Below are 19,016 nucleotides of genomic sequence, written 5' to 3'. Positions count from 1 at the left end.
AAATCAAGGACAATTTGAGCAGGAAAATAAATACCGATAGCAACAAGTTATGACACAGGAACCTATCAGTTCACACTGATATAAATAATGATAAAATGGGAAAAAAGGAGAGGTCTCTCTTATAGTATAATTCCAGCTAATAAATGTAGGAAGAATGATGGAATTAGAAAAATCACAATTTGGCAGCCATTATAGCAAATTTGATTCAAGCAAGAATTATACATGGATATTTTTAAATGGATGGGTGAACACAGTCTCAAAGTATTACTCCACACAAGATAATTATTAATTACAGAGAGGAAAATAGTAGTAACTTTACACTGGAGAATCCTGGCAGACAAGACATTAACCAAGTAAAGAAAGCTAACATCACTACAGAGGGGGCAAATGGACACCCTGTGCCTCTGATATGATGCTCTGAGAAGAACATGACAGTGCTTCTCTGGTATTGTTAAAAATAACCTAGATATAAGGAAACACCAGAATGTGTCACACTTAAGGGAATTCTTCACAGTAATTTTCCTGTAATCTTTAAAATGTTGAAGTCATGAAAGAAAAAGATGGAGAAACAGATGACACAAGACTAAGGTGACATGATAAGTAAATATTATTTGTAATCCTGAATTGTATCCTGAAAAGAGAATAAATTAAAATTTTTTTCTTATAAAGTATATTATTTGAACAATTGATGAAATTTGAATCTCTTATATTAATTAATGTTAATACCTAATTTTGATAATTATGTTGTATTTACATAAGAGAATACTTTTATCTTTTAAGAAACACACTGAAGTGTTTAGGAGTAAAGGTACATCATGTCATAAATTTTTTTGAAATCAGATCTCTTCTAGTTGTGAAATACAGTGTTGTCTGGATTCTTTTTTATGGATAGAAGTCACATGGCAATTCACTAGTTGTCTGGCAGAGTGCCCATGGGTTTCTTTGAAACTCCTGGATTCTCTCATTCAGTAATTACCATTGAGCGCCAATATATCAAGCACAGTACTAGGTACAGGATGAGACAGTGGAAATACAAAGAACTTAGGGAATTGGCAAGCTTACTGAGAGATAGAGAAAAAAAGATAATGATAAAGTAAATATAATACATATTAACATTTGAGGAAGGCTTGGTGAAAGGTATGGGATTTTTAAAAACTCTTTTTGCAACTTTTCAGGATCTATGAATTTATTTCAAATAGAAAAATAAAAATGTCTAATGCAAAAACTATTAGGAAGGGAAAAATGAAAGAAGGTGATTGTAATGTACTAGAGTTTTATGAACAACTTAAAAAAGTTGTACCTATATTTGGTTACATGAAAAATCTTAGCAAATTCCAAAAAGCATAACAAGTAGGCTGCACTCATGGCTCAAAATGCATTAAAATTAACAAGCAAAATAGAATCTTTAAATTTAAAAATCAAAATGTTTAGTTACTCTCCATTAACTCTCTTTAAATAATAACTGAATCAAAGAAGTCTAACTACATTTGCAATCTGTTTAGAAAACAATAGTGAATAAAATCTACGGGATTTGACCTAAAGTATTGGGAAGGGAAAATCCACAGCCTTAAAAAAAAAAAAAGTATTAATCAAGAAAGAATAACAATAAACACATCATATACTGTTCTGGAAATTAGAGCCAAAACATTAAAAATACTCAAAGCTCAGGAGAAACAACTGCTTTCTCTCTGTTCTCCCACAGTGGTCAGACAAGCCATCATGTGCATATAGAGCATTTTCTTTTCTTTTTTTTTTAGAGAGAGAATTTTTTTAATATTTATTTTTCAGTTTTCGGCGGACGCAACATCTTTTGTGTGTATGTGGTGTTGAGGATCGAACCTGAGCCGCACGCATGCCAGGTGGGGGTGCTACCGATTGAGCCACATCCCCAGCCTATATAGAGCATTTTCAGTGTGACCATAACAGGTGCTGAATCCAAGAGGCCAAGAGAATTCTTCCTTCTTGAGACTTACTGGGATGTATATGTGTGTAGAGGGCAAGAAGGGTTATCAGATATTAAATGATAAATTCAAAAAGTACTAGTCAGTGTTTCTAATGTACTATCACTTAACAGTACCTTTTATTCTAATTGTTTCCCTGTTGCCTTTCTCTGCCTCTCCCTTTCTGTCTCTCCTTGTTTTTTGTGTTTGTTTCTTCTCTCCTCCCATATTGCTGCTTTTCTCCATCTTTCCCAATTCTCTGAGGATACTATATTTCCATTACTTTTGCCCATCCTGAGCCTTTATGCTTGATGTTGTGTCATTCAGTGGTGGCTACTGAATGATTTTAAAGACTCTTCTAAGCTATTACTAACTAGACATCTGACAACAGAGAACCTATAGACTGTTGTTTAGCTTATATTTTTATAAAAATGAGAATTTATGAACTCTAAGAGAGAATGCAAAATAATTACAGAATATAGACAAGCTAATAGATGATTTAAGTAGTGTGAAGTTAATTGAAATTTTAAGGATTTTATATAAGGGGAACTCATATCTAACTCACCTTTAGAAGGCTTGAGCGAGATTTTTTTTTTTTCTTTTTTCTTTTTTGCAATGCTAGGGATTGAACCCAGGTCCTCATGTATGCTAGGGAAGTGCTCTACCACTCAGCTATACTCCCAGTTCTTAAGATATTTTAATATGGGTACTGGAGGAAATCAGTGGGTCTAAAATGCTTTGATTTTTCTCAGGCTTTGGCTAAAGGTTCATTTAAAGCCTTGAGGTGGGAATGTAATTGGAATGTCAGAGGAGGAGCTGGAATGGTATAAGAGGAATAGTGGTAAGAAGAGAGGTGAAAGTAATGGGTAAGGATTAGATGAGGTAGGCTGGTAGGCCATGGTAAGTACTTGATATTTGTATTGCCCTTGGAAGATTTTTGGGATCTCATCTGATTTACTGCTGTAAAGGATCTGGCTCTTGTGAGGGAGATGGACGACAATGAAACAAAATTGAAAGCATCTCAATCAAGTAGAAAACTCTTGGAATAGACAATGGTGGCTTGGACTACTAGTAGCACTAATAGTGATGTGAAGTGTTTAATCCAGATTTAATGAAGGTATAGGCTACAGACTTCACTGACATTGGCTGTGTGGTATCAGAAAAGAGGGTATTCAAGGATGATTTAAAAGTTTTCAGCCTGAGTGACTAAATAAATCCCATTAATACTGGCTTCCCTGGCTAGTCTTTGGGAATTGGGTTGCTTCCTGGAGGTTATTTTGAGAGGCAGGAAGGTTAATTAAGCAGCTACTGCAATCATCCTAAAATGTTGAAAGGAGCCTGAACCTGGGAAGAGGCTATCAGTACTATCAGAGGTATTCAGAGGACTACTTAGGAGAATAGGTTAGAGTTACTTACTAAAACTGAAGATAGCTGAATCTTCTTTTTCCCAGTCAATTCACTTTTTGGTGTAGACCCTAAACTAGGGGTTGTTTGAGCCTGCTTTTGTATAGCCCTAGAGCTAAGCTAAGAAAGTTTCTTGCATTTGAAAAAGGTTTATAAAGGGGTGTGGATCAGGATATGAAACAAAGACCACACCACAGGTGTCTCTCAAAACCTAAAATATTTACTCTCTGGTCCTTTACAGCAAAGTTTGCCAACCTCTAGAGCAGCAGTAGCAACATCACCTGAGAACTTGTGAGAAATGCAAATTACCAGGTTTTAGCACAGACCTGCTGAATCAGAAACTCTGAGAGGCATGTTTTAACAAACACTCCAGGTGATTCTGATGCACTATAAGGTCTGAGAATCACTGTACCAGAGTACATGGTGAATATTTATAACAGCATTACACATGAGTACCAAACTTGAAACAATTAAAATGCTAGTCAGCAGTAGAGAAGATAAGTAAATATGGTAATTAATACAGTAGAAATGTTCTATGTAGCTTATGGTTAAGAACATGGACTATGAAGGTTGATTGCTTGTGTTTGAAATAGTAGCTGTGTGTCTTTGGGTAAGTTACTTGACACCCCCAGTCTCAATTTCCTTATCTGTTAAGTGGGCATAAAAATAGTAATTAGAACTGTGCTTTTTATTTAAAAGGTAATCTGCATGTAATGTATTATGCTTTAAGGAATATCTCAATAACCTCCATGAAGCAACCCAATTCCCAAAGACTAGGCAGGGAAGCCAGTATAAATGGGATTCATTTAGTTACTCAGGCTGAAAACTTTTAAATCATCCTTGAATACCCTCTTTTCTGATACCACACAGCCAATGTCAGTGAAGCCTGTAGCCTCTACCTTAATTTGTTCTGGATTAAACACTTCACATCACTATTAGTACTTCTAGTAGTCCAAGCCACCATTGTCTATTCCAAGAGTTTTCTACTTGATTGAGATGCTAATAAAAGTGATGGTTTGCCCATATATTTTGCACACAACAAAAATATTAAGTAATATAAGATAAAGCCATTGTAGATTTTGGAGGCCCCAAAGTTGGTATTGCTTTTGTGCACCTGTTTTTACATTTGTAAATTAAGTTAAAATCATCCTTTTAGGATTGTTAAGAAAAATTGATGAAATGTGTATGTTTGCATCATGTTTGGTACGTAGGCATTAATGTTATTTCTTTCTTAATCGCCTTTTTTGCTTCTCTGCATTCCAAAATTCTTCCGCTGTCCCGAGGTTCTCTGAAAATAAGTTTCCAGAAAGGGATAAAGTGGCATCTTTAAAGATTTGGTTATTTCCAGTAATCAAAACCAGGAGTCATTGTCCATCCTTAAGTCCTGGGGGCAAGTCTGGTCCTAGAGGTGGGACAAGATTGTAATCTTAATATTTCCTGGGATTTCAAACCTTTTAGCCTTAATACCATAAAATGCTTAATATGTACTTAGCTATGCATAAATACATAATGGACAAAGAAACAGTCTTTTTCTTTCTGTAGAGACCATGTCACATTTTTCCAGTACCCCAGGGCCTAGCACTTAGTAGGCTTGCAACTTAAATTGTTTTGAACTATTAGGATATGACTTTCTATTTCCTAGAATGTATTAATAAATGAGTTTTGTGTATAAACAGCTGAAACCACAGGCTCGACTTAAAGCTCCTCTAGAGCAGCAAACTGAAAACACCTAGTTCAGAGAGATTACTAAATTCCCTCCGTATTAACATTACTAAAGGGACCAGGAATATAAATCTGCAAGACATAGCGCCGCAGGGAAGCAGCTGTTGTTCGCGCCATCTGGAAGAAGGGCCGAGAGGCTGGAGCCCCAACGCAGGAGAAAGCGGCCTCCTTGTGACGTCAAATCAGCGGACTCTCGCCCCGGCTTTAGGCCGGTTCCGGTTCCCCGGCTTTCCGGGCGCCAGGGTACGCGAGCGCGGCGGCGTACTGCGCCTGCTCCGCAGAGGGACGCGAGAAGGTTGGGTCCGGCTCACCAAGGAGATGTGTGATTGGCTGACGCTGTGCTGGGGGGTTCCCTGGCCCTTTCGGCAGGGGTAAAACAATAAGAGGGGGCGGTGGCAAAGGGGGCGGGACGTCCGTGTTCCTTGTCGTTCGCCGCAGCGTCTGGCGCCCGGGAAGAGGTGGTTGTGAGGGAAGCGATCTCGCGGTTCTCCGGCTTCCGAGGCTTCTGGTTTGTCCTGGGGAGGAGGCAGCGAGCGAGAAGAATCCGCTGCAGCCGATCCTCGGCTATTCTCCTGCTCACCTCCGCGCGACGTACCCGCCGCCGCTGTTGGTTGGAGGTGTGTACGGGGGCCGGGAGGGGAGGTCGGTGTGGTGGTCGGAAGGGGACATTTCCTTCGCGCTCCGCGGCTCGCGGCAACGTCCAGTGTGTAAGCTCTGGTGTCCGAGGTGTTGCGGCAGAGAGAGACATTGTTCTTACCGGCTGCCTACGCTGCGGTGTGTGCGTGAGAGAACCCAAGCCTTTCCTCAAAAGGTGAGGAATGGGAGGCCTTGTAGGAAGGAAGGTGACCAGTGCGCGTGGTGCGGACGGAGGTCTCCGAGGGCACAGGTGGGGCTAGGATTTGGTGTAGGGATGAGATGGCGAGGTGGTCAGAGGGACTCAGCAACTCCCGAAGGAGCGATGAAAGCTTAATGCGGGAAACGGGGGAGTGGGCTTTCTAGAGATGATGTTGTGAGGTGGGGAGGCCACCAGCCTTGTCTCCGAGTCATTTGCGCCTCTTATTCCTGGTTGCTTCGGAGTGGGGACGCTGTCGCCGCCCCGCCCGTGGGGGAGGGGAAAAGAGGCTGTGTCGGCGGAGGCAGAAGCGACGCAGATGCGAAAGTAGCGGCCTCCGGGCACCATTTCTGTGCAAGGAAACAGAATCCCGGTTTGAAGGCAGCCGCCGCTTCGCTTGCCCGGAGCTTAGTGTTCCGGCGTCTATGACACCCCCGCTCCCTTCGGGTTTATTCCGAACGCGTTCGGATACTAGGGTCTTAACGCGTGCCTTCTTCGTCCCCTTGTTATGCAGAGGACTGTTGACCCAGGAGTAGAAATTTGGGTGTTTTTGGGAATGGGTTTCTCTCCTTCCACTCCCCCCCCCCCGTGGAGCAAGGGGGACGGAGGGGAAGTTAAGCTTCCCTAGATTGTGAATTTTGTTAGTGGAATCAGATCGAATTTTTCCTGCGTCCCTAAAAGCACATTTCTTAAGATGGCCCTATGCTGCTTTGGGGCGAATATAGATTCGCGTCTACAATTTTCCGCATAGATCGATTTTCCTCCAAGATGTGACTAGATTTTTAACGGAATTTTGGCAAGGTGCTTTTGCACGTGCACTTAAGCTGTAATAGGAAAGTTGTCCCATTATTTCCCGAAATGTGATTGACATTAACTTGGGTTAAAATACTGGTTTTAGGTTAAAGGCACAATACCTCATTCTGGTCTTTCAAACGTTAGAATTGCAAGTACCTGATCTAGGAACCATTAACAGCAATTAAGGGAACACAGTCTACTAGAATGGGAGATGATGGTAAATCCTTGTCCATCTCCATATTTGGCAGTTAATATAGTCTTAGGCTTGTGAACAAAGTTTCTAAGTAAACATTTGGACTTGCCAAATCCAGTGTACCTTTTGATATCCAAAACTCTTGATCTTAAGGAGGTTTGATCAGTTGGAACTTTAAGGATTGAATTATGTGTTGTCTTGGCAATATTACCATACGTTTTCTTAAATTTTTAGTATTAGTCATTTGTGTTCTTTTGTTAATGACTTAAACTCAACAAGTTATTTAATTCTGAAAAATTATCAAGGATTTGTAGGGACAGTGAATACCTCAGATGGATTGCTTACTGTCTCAGACTTGTAATGTTTTAAGTTGTTGAATATTCGGGGTTGAAATGTGAATGGTGGAGAGCAAACATCAAGAAAAGCACTAGGAATGGAGTGAACCAGAATGCTTGTGGAGTGGATAGGGATCAGAAATAGCAGATAAGGAAGAAGAAAAGTCATTGAATAGTCAACTAGACATTAATTTAAGTGTTTACTTAGAACCTGAAGAGTTGAATTGTCAGTAGGCAACTTCTGGTTTAAAGAAATTGTTGGTTTGTTGGTAGCAGGAAACATTTGTAATACATATTTGATTTATGAGAGATTAAAAATCAAAATTTCAGAATCAGTTAACTGGAAATTTATAAATACAAATAGTGGTTTTAGATTCTAAACAGCTTATTTATCTTGCAGAATTCTATTTTCTAAATTGATTTAAAAAGACTTTTTTACATATTTTATGCTGAATGGCTATGAAAACAGTGACCCCTTTTCTTTTGAAAGGTACAAATTTGAGGATTACTTCTGAACTTAAAGTTTTGAGTAGAAACCCTTTTTTTTTTTTTGAGGGGGGATGGTACTGGGGATTGAATTCAGGGGCACTCAACCACTGAGCCATATCCCTAGCTCTATTTTGTATTTTTATTTAGAGACAGGGTCTCATTGAGTTGCTTGGTGTCTCACTGTTGGTGAGGCTGACTTTGAACTTGTGATCCTCCTGCCTCAGCCTCCCGAGCTGCTGGGAATACAGGTATGTGCCACTGTGCTGGGATAGAAGCCTATTCTCATACCGTAGTAGGTATGTTTGGAATGACTTTTATACTTCCTATTCCATTATTGTCCTATTCCTTTGATTTTTACTCCTCCTAACCAGTTCCAAATAATTTTGAGAGTTGGCTTTTTAAAATTAATTTTTTTTGTGTTCTTGGTCCTTTGGCTGTTCTTTCAAACCAGATGTTCTTAATTAGGTGTCATCAAAACATCACTAGAGGCAGGAGACCCTATTTCACATCCTTTTTCTTGTATCTATAACTAAGGTACCTACCTATTTCAAAGAAATAAAGGAACATACAGGTTACTTGTTAAATTTTAATGCATAATATAAACACATTGCTTTTATTTTGCAAACATTTCCATTTCTTGATGTTTAGCTACTTCAGTAGCTTCTGAATATCAAAACTTACTCCCTCACCTTTGGAGCCTAAAAGAGGGTTAATCCATAACTTCCCTTTGTTATTTATTTTTATTACTATAATTTTTAGCCCTTTCGTGTTCTGCCACAACAAATTGGAGGTCACTGCTTTAAAAAGGTATAGTACTTTGATTGTTAAGGTCACTTTTAACAAAGACCATTAGGAATTTTAGAAAGTTGCAGTATTAATATGGGACAGACCGTTGAAAAATAGGTATGTATAGTCCTTGACTCAGTGAGAATAGGCATTGACCTGATCTCTGTGAGTCCAGATAGTCAGACTCCAGGGAAAATAGGAGTAAGCATCCTATAGTGGAGGTAAGTGGGTCCTGCCACTGGTATATCCTTAGAAAACACAATTTCTGGTAAAGAGAAATGCAACCTGTTATTAGAAATATTCTTTCTATAAGAAGCAAGATGTAATACATGCAATCTTTCAGGGCTGAAAGCTTATATTTCTAGTTTTTTCTTTTATATATGTCATTTCATTTGGATTATTAGACTTAAAAAAAAAAAAAAAGGAAATGTGATATGTGGTTTCTTCTTAGCAGTCTTTGTTTTGAAATAGCCACCAAAGAATGACTTGAACTTTTCATGCAGGTAATTTGTAGTGAGTGAATTTTTGATTGTTTTGATGCTTACAAAGGTTGAATGTGCCTTATCTGAAATGCTTGGGACCAGAAGTACTCAGATTTTGGGGTATTTAGAGTTTGGAGTATTTGCATAGTTTTCACCAGTTGAACACCTCTAATTCAAAAGCTGGAATGCTCTGAAATCTGAAACTTTAAAAGTTGTGGCCAGGTATTTGAAGATAACAGTTAAAATTAGATTTCCTGAAGATGTAGCCATTTTATACTGTATTGTTGTGGAGAAATCCTTTAATAAAAACATGGAGAGAAGCTGTTTCAGAGGTCCTGGTAACTAATAAGAATTGACGGAATACAAATTTATTTTTCTTAGATTATGTTGCCTTTCTGTTATAATCTGTTCTGATGGTTATTTTGCTATCTTTAGTGAATTTAAATTAATTTTCATTCTTTTGCCCACATTGCTTTTACATGATTGAAATCCTAACCTTGGTTGTAAATATTTCTTTTTTTTCAATGTTTTTGTGTTATGGTTCTGTAGTCTTTGACATGTGAACCATTATACTGATGTTTCCACAGTTTATCATTTAGAAGCATTAAAGTGAAGAGTGCTTTTAGGATCTAGGAGTAAATTTTCCTTTTATTTTTCTATATAACTGATCATTTTTAATTCTGGTATGGTGTTTTTAGTATGTTCCACCATTTCCATTTCCTAAATTTAATTTTCAATTAGTAGCATTGTAAATACACTGACTTAGCATTAAATAATATTTTGTCAGATATATTGTCACTAATGTTGGCATAATGGTAATGAATACTTGTTAATTTTACTGTAGTGCTAAATGAATTTTCACACTTCTTTTTTTCTGCCATGTTAGCAATGAGACCTTAAGGTCTCATGCATAAAGTCCTCTGCCCCGGGGTGGGGGGTGGGGGAGCTGAGGTTGTGGCTCAGTGGTAGGGCACTTGCCTTGTACATGTGAGGCACTGGGTTCAATCCTCAGCACCACATAAAATAAATAAATAAGTTAAAAAAAATGAGGTAGATTTGGAAAATAAGAACTAATGTGTTAAAAAAAAAAAAAAAAGAAGTGCTCTGCCCCAGCCTGGGTTTTCACACTTTTGTTTTTACATTTTTATCCTAGGAAAATATTTCGAACTAGTAACGTGCATATGTTAGCTGGTTATTAGGAGTGGAATGAGAATTTAGAGAGATGATTTTAAAACTTACAAATTTAACATTATGCTTTTTGTAGCAGACAGCAATATATGTAGACTTCCCTCCCCACGCCTTTAACTCAGTTGTTTCCATACCATACATTTTTCAAAAGACAGGATTCATATCATTGTTCTACAATTTATGATTATTAAGTTTTGTGGACATTGTTTTCTACAGTTACAATTCTTTTCTTTTTGGGGCAGTACTAGGGATAGAATGCTTTGTGCATGTAATGCAAGCACTCTATCAGTGAGCTACATCCCTGGCCCTCTTTATTTTATTTTGAGACAGGGTCTGGCTAAGTTGCCCAGGCTTGCCTCAGCCTTGTCTCAGCCTTGTAATCCTCCTGCTCAGCTAGCTTTCCTGATTGGTTGGGATGACAGATGTGTGCCACCATGCCCGTTTTTATATTTTTAATGAATACATAATACCATAATCAATTTGAATTAAACTGTCAAATTACAGTCTCCGAAAAGTTGTAACAACTCATATTTTTACCAGCACCATATATGAAAGAGCCTATTTTCCCCCTACACCCTTGATAATACTGAATATTATGAATTATTTTCATTTTTGAAAATCTAATAGATAAAAGATAGTCTTTTAAATAAACTTTTTATACTGTGATTGTTGATTATAGGATACCATGTTTCTTTTGTATAAATACTTGTTATGTAGTATATTCATAAGTGTCCGAGAAGTAATTGACCTAATGAACCATAATTGTATTGCAAAGTTTTAAAAATTGGGGCATAATTTATGAACAATAAAAACCAATTTTGTGTGCAGTTGTATGGCTTTAGACAGACATACAATCATGAAATCATCACCACAATCAAGCTAGAATATATTCCCATCACCCCAGAAGTTCCGTTGTGCCCTATTACAGTCTTTTAACTTCCATGTACCTCCTGCTCTTGATCTGATGTGTCAGTAAAAGTTTTGCCTTTTATAGAATGTCATTATAAGTAGAATGTTAGTCTTTTGTGTCTGGTTTCTTTAGCTTAGAGTAATGCTTTTGAAACTTAATTCATGTTCTTGCACGTCTCCATTCCTTTCTATGTTGTATTATTTGATTTTGGGATTTACTAGAATTGTTCATTCATTCACCCGGCTAGTAGACATTTGGTTTGTTTGTAGCTTGAGGGTGTTTATTAATAAGCTACAACAAATAATACAAAGATTATTTTATGGACAAAATGCTTTCATTTTTCTTAGGTAAATACATTGGCATGGGATTACTGCTTAATGTGGTGTGTGTATGTTTAATTTTTAAGACACTGTCATGTTGTTCTTTCAAGCATATCTATTTTCCTTTTTTACCAGTTATTCTCCATCCTTCCAGTTATTGGTGATTTTAGATTTTTTAATGTTACCCATTATTACAGATGTGTTATGTCATTGTGGTTTTACTGCATTTTTTCTAATGATTAGTGATTTTGATCATCTTTCATGTGTTTATCTTAGTGAAGTGTATATTCAAATCTTTTGCACATGTTTTAAATTGGATTTTTAACATTCTGATTAAGAATTCTCTATATATTCTGGATTTAAAAAAGGTTTTTATGGGCTGGGGTTGTGGCTCAGTGGTAGAGCGCTCGCATAGCACGTGTGAGGCCCTGGGTTTGATCTTCATCAACACGTAAAAATAAATAAATAAAAGTACTATGTACAACTACAACTACAAAAAAAAGTTTTTTATCAGACACATTGTACTGATACCTTCTTTCAGGCCAATCTTTTTATTTACTTGATGCTGTTTTTATTATTATCAGTATTATTCATGGTACTGGGAATTGAATCCAAAGTGTTCTATCACTGAACTATATTCCTGAGCCTTTTTCTTTTCTTTTTTTTTTTTAAGAGAGAGAGAGAGAAAGAGAATTTTTCAACGTTTATTTTTCAGTTTTCAGCGGACACAACACCTTTGCTTGTATGTGGTGCTGAGGATCAAACCCGGCGCATGCCAGGCCTCAGGCATGCCAGGCGAGCGTGCTACAGCTTGAGCCACATCCCCAGCCCCTCCTGAGCCTTTTTCAATTTTTTATTTTGAAAGGGTCTCATCACTAAGATGCTGAGGCTGGCCTCCAACTTGAGATTCTTCTTCCCCAGCTTCCCAAATTTCTGGGATTATAGGCATGTACCCTACATTCTTAATGATGTCTTTATTTTTTTTTTTAGTCATACATGACAGCAGAATGTATTTTGACATAATACATACATGGAATGTACATACATCAATCTTAATGATGTCTTTAAATGGGCAGTTTTAAATTTTAATGAAAGTTCAAGTCATGTTTTTTTTTCTTTTGTGTTTTTTGTGTCTTATGAAAAATCTTCCAGTAACAGTGACTTTCTCCTGTGTTTTCTTCTAAAAGCTAGAGTTTTAGGTTTTAATTGAGGTCTGTGGTCCATTTCCAGTTAATTTTGATACATGGTACACAATATAGGTCAAATTTATTTTTTTTTTTTCTATGAATGTTGGGTATTTCAGAGTCATTTTATTGAAAAAAACTACATAAGTTACCTCGATGCCCTTGCAGATAGATTGACTGTGTATGTGGGAGTCTATTGTAATGCTTAATTTCTCAAGTATAGTTATCTTAAAAAGTTCTAAAAATTATTAAACTGGGCTTGGTGGCACAATCCTATAATCTGAGCTGCAGAGGCAGGAGGATTGAAAATTCAAGGCTTGCCTGGGTAATTTAGCAATACTGTCTCAAAATAAAATTTTAAAAAAGGACTGGAGATATAACTCTGTGGTAGAGCACTTTCCAAATGTGTGAATCCCTGGGTTCAATCCCAAGGACTAAAAGAAATAAAGAAAAATTATTCGTGATAACCTGCTATACTTAATTTATTTGGACCTTTAATTGATCACAAAACTCTCATTTCTAACTTAACTTATTAGGAGTAGTATGTTTTCATGTAAATGTGTACTTATGGACATTTTATATATAAAAAAGCGTGGGAATGTAGAAAATGGACTTTTAGAATCATTTTGAAATTGCATGGCTAATCATTTAACGGTTTAATGTATTAACATTTCCCCCATAACAACTTAATTTACTATTGAAATATCTTTGTGTTGTGTTGTTTTGTTGTATCCAGAAGCTATATTCCCAGACCTTTTTATTTTTGAGATGGTCAGCCTCGAATTTATAATCTTCCTGCCTCAGCCTCCTGAGTCATTGGAGTTACAGGCATGTGAACTGTGTTTGGCATTGTCTTTGTGTTTTAATAAGTTGTTTCTTTGTTCTAAAGAGGTCTTTAGTATCAGATGCATTCAAAATTTTTGTCTAATCTCTTATGCAAAGTAATGGTAGATGCTGCAAGGAAAATGTCTTTTAAGCATCTCTTAGGAGCATAACTGTGCCAGACTTACACTCAGCATTAATATAGAGGGGGTCTTCTAAATAGGAGATGGTCATGCTAGGGGTATTAATAAAAACTAAAGAAGAAATATATGTATAATACTAATAGAAAGGAGTAATTAATTTTGCCTGGAGAACAAAGATAGGAAGACCAGGTGGAATTGGGATAAGACCTTGAGTAGGTTTTTGAAATTGGGAGAGGAAAGATTTGTTGGTATGAAGTTTTAGGAAGACATTATCTACAACTTCTTTTAATTCTGGTTGTGAATATTGAATTCTCATTTTGTGCTTGTCATAGTTCTACTCCTGTTCTAATTCAAGCAGTATATATTCTTGGTGGAGGGTTTATAATTTTATCATATAAGATAATTATGTTTAGGAATTCTCTATTTCATTGTGTTTTAAATTCCTTTGAACAGAGCACGTCTGTCCTTTTCACTACTGTTTTTCCTCGTATGGTTTTTGGCACACATATAGTAGATATTCAGTATATAGAATGATTTTTTTTTTTTTTTGGTTGTTGCATGTCTCATTCACTCAAGCTTCTGTTGAACAACATAATTAAGATAAAGTCCCAGAGAATGAAAATTCAGAGAATGATATTGAATGGCAAAGTATAAATAACTGTTGTTACAGGAGTGAGAAATGTAGTAGGATATACATTTGAAAAGTTGGTTAGAACCTTGAATTGTCAGTGTATTTCCTTGGAGGGCCTAATATGCCGAACTGAATTCAGGTGTTAAGATTTTACTCTGTACAATGTATTCTATACATGATACAGGAGCTTGGAAGATGACTACTATTACTTCTTCTTTTTTGTACTGGAAGACTTTTGAGGAAGATCTATACAATCTGAATTAATTCAGTGGGAGTGAAATGGAGGGGACAATTCCAAGAGATTTGAGTTGTCAGGATTTCATAGTTTGAAAGGCAAAGCTTAAAGAGGGAAAGTCACTTAACAACTAAGCCTTCACCTAGAAGGAGGAGACACCATAATGGAGATCAGAAAATAGATGTCTCTATATTGAAGGTGTGTATAATTGAGTTGCTTATGGAATCGTATGGTATTTAGCACATGGTTAGAAATGTAAAGTCTGAGCGTAGGGTAAAAACTGTATATATATATATGTGTGTGTGTGTTTATGTATGTATATGTATACGTGCACACACTAGAGACAGCTGAAGCTGTTAGGATATCTGAAATTGCCGGACAGGTTAGAATATAGAATTGTGAAGATTTAGCATTTTGGTGAGAAGGAAAGTTGCCCTGTCATTGGAATTTTATATTTAGGTGAGGAAGTGGCCTACTGTGATAATTCAGACAGGTGGAGGATTTGCAGAAGTCATTGGATGGTTGCAAAGAATTGTGAAATTCCAGAGAATTGCATTCAAGGAAGAGCTAAGTTATAATATTTGAGAGGGAAATGGAGAAGAAGACTAAGATAGTTAGTTGCACAGTTGGTAACTTAGGACAGAATATGATTAATAAATTTCCATGATAAATGCCAAAAGAACTTTGAAAATTAGAGGAAAGAGCTATAGTCTGTTGGATTGTGGAAGATTTTCAGGAGGACAATATTTTAACTGGGCCCAGATGAATGCAGAGTGTTTCAATCATTATAGGTAGGAAGATATGAAATAACTGTAGATGATTAGGCAAAAGTTCGATTCTTTTTAACAGACTTCTAGAATCTTAGTGTTGGAACAACCTAATCTTACTCTTTTGGATCCCTTTACTATATTTCTGCTAACTTGTTCAGTTAATGTCTGGAAAACCTAGAGTGACTGTCTGTTTATGAAGTAACTGTTGGATATTTGAATAACTGGTTATTCTTGCATTATATTGAATCCAAATCTACCTTCCTGTAATTTGTATTTATCTCAGAACTGTCACCTCATTTTAGACTTTGCGTCTGTGTTAACATAACCTGAGATTGTTTAACTTGGAGGCAGCCCCATTATATTACTGATTTACTAAACTTCCTTTATTCTCAGTTTCAAAAGTAAATTTAAATAAGCTCTATATTTATTGCCTAAAAGTTGAAGTTTTCATTAGCAGGAAAAGCCATAATTTGTGTGTGTGTGTGTGTGGGGGGGGTGGGCTTCATTATTTTTGTTGTTCTTGTTTCTTAGTGGTACTGGGAATTGAACTCAGGGCCTGCCTCATACTAGGCAAGCACTCTACTACTGAGCTACATCCATAGTCATTTTTATTACTTTGATAAACTGTCTTGCCTAAGTTGCCCAGGCTGATTCAAACTTAGGATTTTGCCTTGGCCACCCAAATAGGGATTATAATTGTGTGCCATGATACCCAGTTTAAAAAAAAAAAAAAAGTTATTTTGAAGTTGAGGAGATGAATATATTATGTAGAATCTAAAGCCTAGTGTGACTTTTTTGGGGGGTCTTATTTGTGTTTCTTATTTCTTCCTTTACTACCTCTCAATGTGTATTATTGACACACTCAATGTTTATTATTGAGAGATTCATAAAGAATGGGTGACAGTTGATTTTTGAGCAGTTTCTTATGAGAGCTGGAGTAGATGTGCTTCAGGAATTAAGTCTAGGCAAATGGAAAGGAAAAATTTTAAGAAACTGTAATGAATAAAAGGGATATTGATTAAAAATTCACAGGGACTTGAGGTAGGGTAGGCAGAGTAAAAGAATAGAATGACCTTAGTCTCTAAAAGGTGTTCCAGGCTCTGTAAAGTGAAATGAAGCTGATATAAGCATCTTAGGATCTGTATAAATAAATAGTATTGCTAATGTTTTTAATTCACAAAAGATTTGTTTATCCAGAGCCAGGATAAATTTTATATTGTGTCTTACTACACAGTGCAATCTCCCTGTTTTCAGGTGTCATTGCAAGAAATGGGGTTTAATACATGAAATGTCACTTTCTGTAAAGCAGTGGTGATAATTGCTCTTATCTTTAAAGGTGCAAGAGCAACCTCTAAGATTGTTTTTATACTGTGTGTGGTCTTCTAGGGTTGACCAGAGATTTCTTCTCAATTTTTATTTTAGGAAATTGAGATTCAGGAAGGTTGAGACTTTTTCATGATCATAGATACGTTTTTTTCCTCACTCTTGTGTTCTGAACTTTATTTTGATGACTTTAAAAAGAAAAAAAGAAACATCCAAATCCAATAATCATTTATCAGTTAGTTGGGTTACATAGCCATGAAGAATAAAAAGCACACTATTCTTTTTATTTGTAATCACATTTTATTCTGAGTGTAATTTGGCTTTTTTTTCTTATATGCACTGGCTATGTATGTGTTACAAAATTGAGTAATATCAATATATTTTCCCCACCTATTCAAACTACTTGTTCTGTGGCCCATCTGTAATCTATACCAAATACTTTTTTGATGCCATTCCTTATTTGTTGAACTAATCTCCCTTCTCAAGGGGAGAAAATTGGAAGATGGGCAGAGAAATGGAAGGTGGGTAAAAAAAGGCAGTTGCTCATGAAAGACACATGTATTAGTCCGTAAATAAGTAGTAGGGTTTTTTCTTTCTTCTTTTCTCTAGTACCTTCACTTTCTGCTTGATTTCCATCAATTAATTATATCTTGGCTTTCTGAATTGAGTCATTTTAAGTAAGAGTGGTAAAGACCTGATCTGTAAGTATTGTATTGAAACAGTTTCTTAGTAACATCTTCGTTTTGTCTTACCATCCTCTGGGGAGCTTCTTCCTCACTTTAAAACAAATAGTGGACTATACATAACTCATTTTATACATTATCTCATTCACCATTTGAGTTTCTTTGAATAAGTTATGCTAAATAATAACTTACTGAATAATGATAAATTGAGTATTGGTTATCTCTTCTTCACTTTTGATTTCAGTTGATACTATTATGACCAGCATACTTCAGTGACTTTATATATAGTGAGCAATTTGAAGCCTCTCTTGAACTTTTTTACAATGAATCTTAAATGTATTTTGACTTGTCTTTGATATGTGTATTTGGCAACTTTTTATTTTGAGAAAGAACCAAATATGTAAAGGTAAAAATGGTAGGTGAAATATTTATTTTATGGATATGATGAAATTTGAGATAAAAACAGGTGTTACTGTACAAGATGTGGAAATTACCCAAAATCCAGAAATGATCCCTAATGGCATTTCTTTATTTCCTTCTCTCTCTCTCTCTCTCTCTCTCTCTCTCTCTCTCTCTCTCTCTCTCTCTCTCTCTCTCTCTCCCCCTCTCTCCCTCCCTCCCTCCCTCCCTGTTCCCTCTCTCCTTCCCTCCCTTCCCCTCCCTCTTTCTCCCTCTTTTTGCTGTACTGGGATTGAACCCAGGGCAAGCTCTTTACACTGAGTGACATCCTCAGCTCCCTAATAGCATTTCTGTCACAGTTTGAAGAAAGTTTTGTACATAATTGTATTATCCAGGGGTATTTTATTCTATGTCCCCTCCCCCACCCAGGTATTTAACACAGGCTACTTTGCCACTGAGCTACGTTTCTAGCCCTTATTTTTTATTTTGAGACAGGATCTCACTAAGTTGCTTAGGGCATTGCTTAGTTGCTGAGGTTGGCCTTGAGCCTTCTAAGCTGCTGGGGTTGCAGGCATAGGATACCCGGCACTTTATTATTTTAACATCCATTGTAACAATATTAAAATTGCATAATTTCTCCATTTTAATTATAAAGCCTTACTAGGTAGCTGTACTTTTTTTTTTATCTCCCATTATTTGAAATAAAAACATTAAGTTGCTTAGTTTTGCTACTGTGTTTTATTTTATTTCTGGTGGTGCTGGGAATCTATCCAAGGCCTGTACATGCTAAGAAAGTACTCTACCACTGAGTTGCATTCTCATCCCAGCTTTGCTACCTCATTTTTAAGTTCCTATTCTTGTAATTGTACATGATGAGTAGTTATCATGATCATCTATTATTTAAATATAGGAAGTGACAGTCCTTCTATGCATTAAGGGTAGTTAGCCTAACTACCTTATTGGAAGTTTTAGGTTTGGAGAAAATAAGTGGCACTCAAAAGGGCTATAGCTGGACATGGCTTTGTGAATTTACTATTTCTGAAAGTAAATTGGGCATTATAAATACATTTAAACATATTTGGGTATTTTTGTACATCAAGTTTGAAAATTTCAGGACAATTGCAAAGGGAGAAGGAAGGAACCCAATAGAACATGATGTAAAGCTGAATTGGAAGTTGCTAGAATTGTGTAGTGCTACAGTCTTATCTATGTTCTATCGTAATCAATACCTGACTTTTATGAAAACGGCATCATATTGTCATGACTATTGTAGGCTGTTTTTGGCTATGAAAGTTTTTAATTGTTTAAAATGTGTTCAAATTTGTTAAAATAGGAATTTAAGCTGCATTTTTATTTGCCCAAAAGTTAATTACTGATTATTGTTCAAGTGATTTGAAGTATAGTGAAAAGGATGCTTGATTTTATGTATG

At 36.4% G+C, this 19,016-nt stretch overlaps 1 protein-coding gene across 3 annotated transcripts in view; it reads left to right on the top strand.

Annotated features, from left to right (window-relative positions):
* The first annotated feature begins 5,467 nt into the window (after window positions 1-5,467).
* The window catches only part of G3bp2 (G3BP stress granule assembly factor 2), a 31,788-nt gene continuing 18,239 nt past the window's right edge, over window positions 5,468-19,016 (top strand). For 2 of the 3 annotated variants that reach the window (XM_046458730.2, XM_046458714.2), the window contains exon 1: window positions 5,468-5,683. The gene's annotated coding sequence lies outside the window, so the exon portion shown is untranslated. The remainder of the gene's footprint in view (window positions 5,684-19,016) is intronic. The other variant, XM_058584184.1, reaches the window with a different exon arrangement.

This window comes from Marmota monax, unplaced genomic scaffold (assembly GCF_021218885.2).
Source record: "Marmota monax isolate L192 unplaced genomic scaffold, Marmota_monax_Labrador192_F-V1.1 WCK01_AAM20220418_F8-fsc00112, whole genome shotgun sequence".
Lineage (NCBI taxonomy): Eukaryota > Metazoa > Chordata > Mammalia > Rodentia > Sciuridae > Marmota > Marmota monax.
This window is presented reverse-complemented; position numbering and strand designations above follow the sequence as displayed.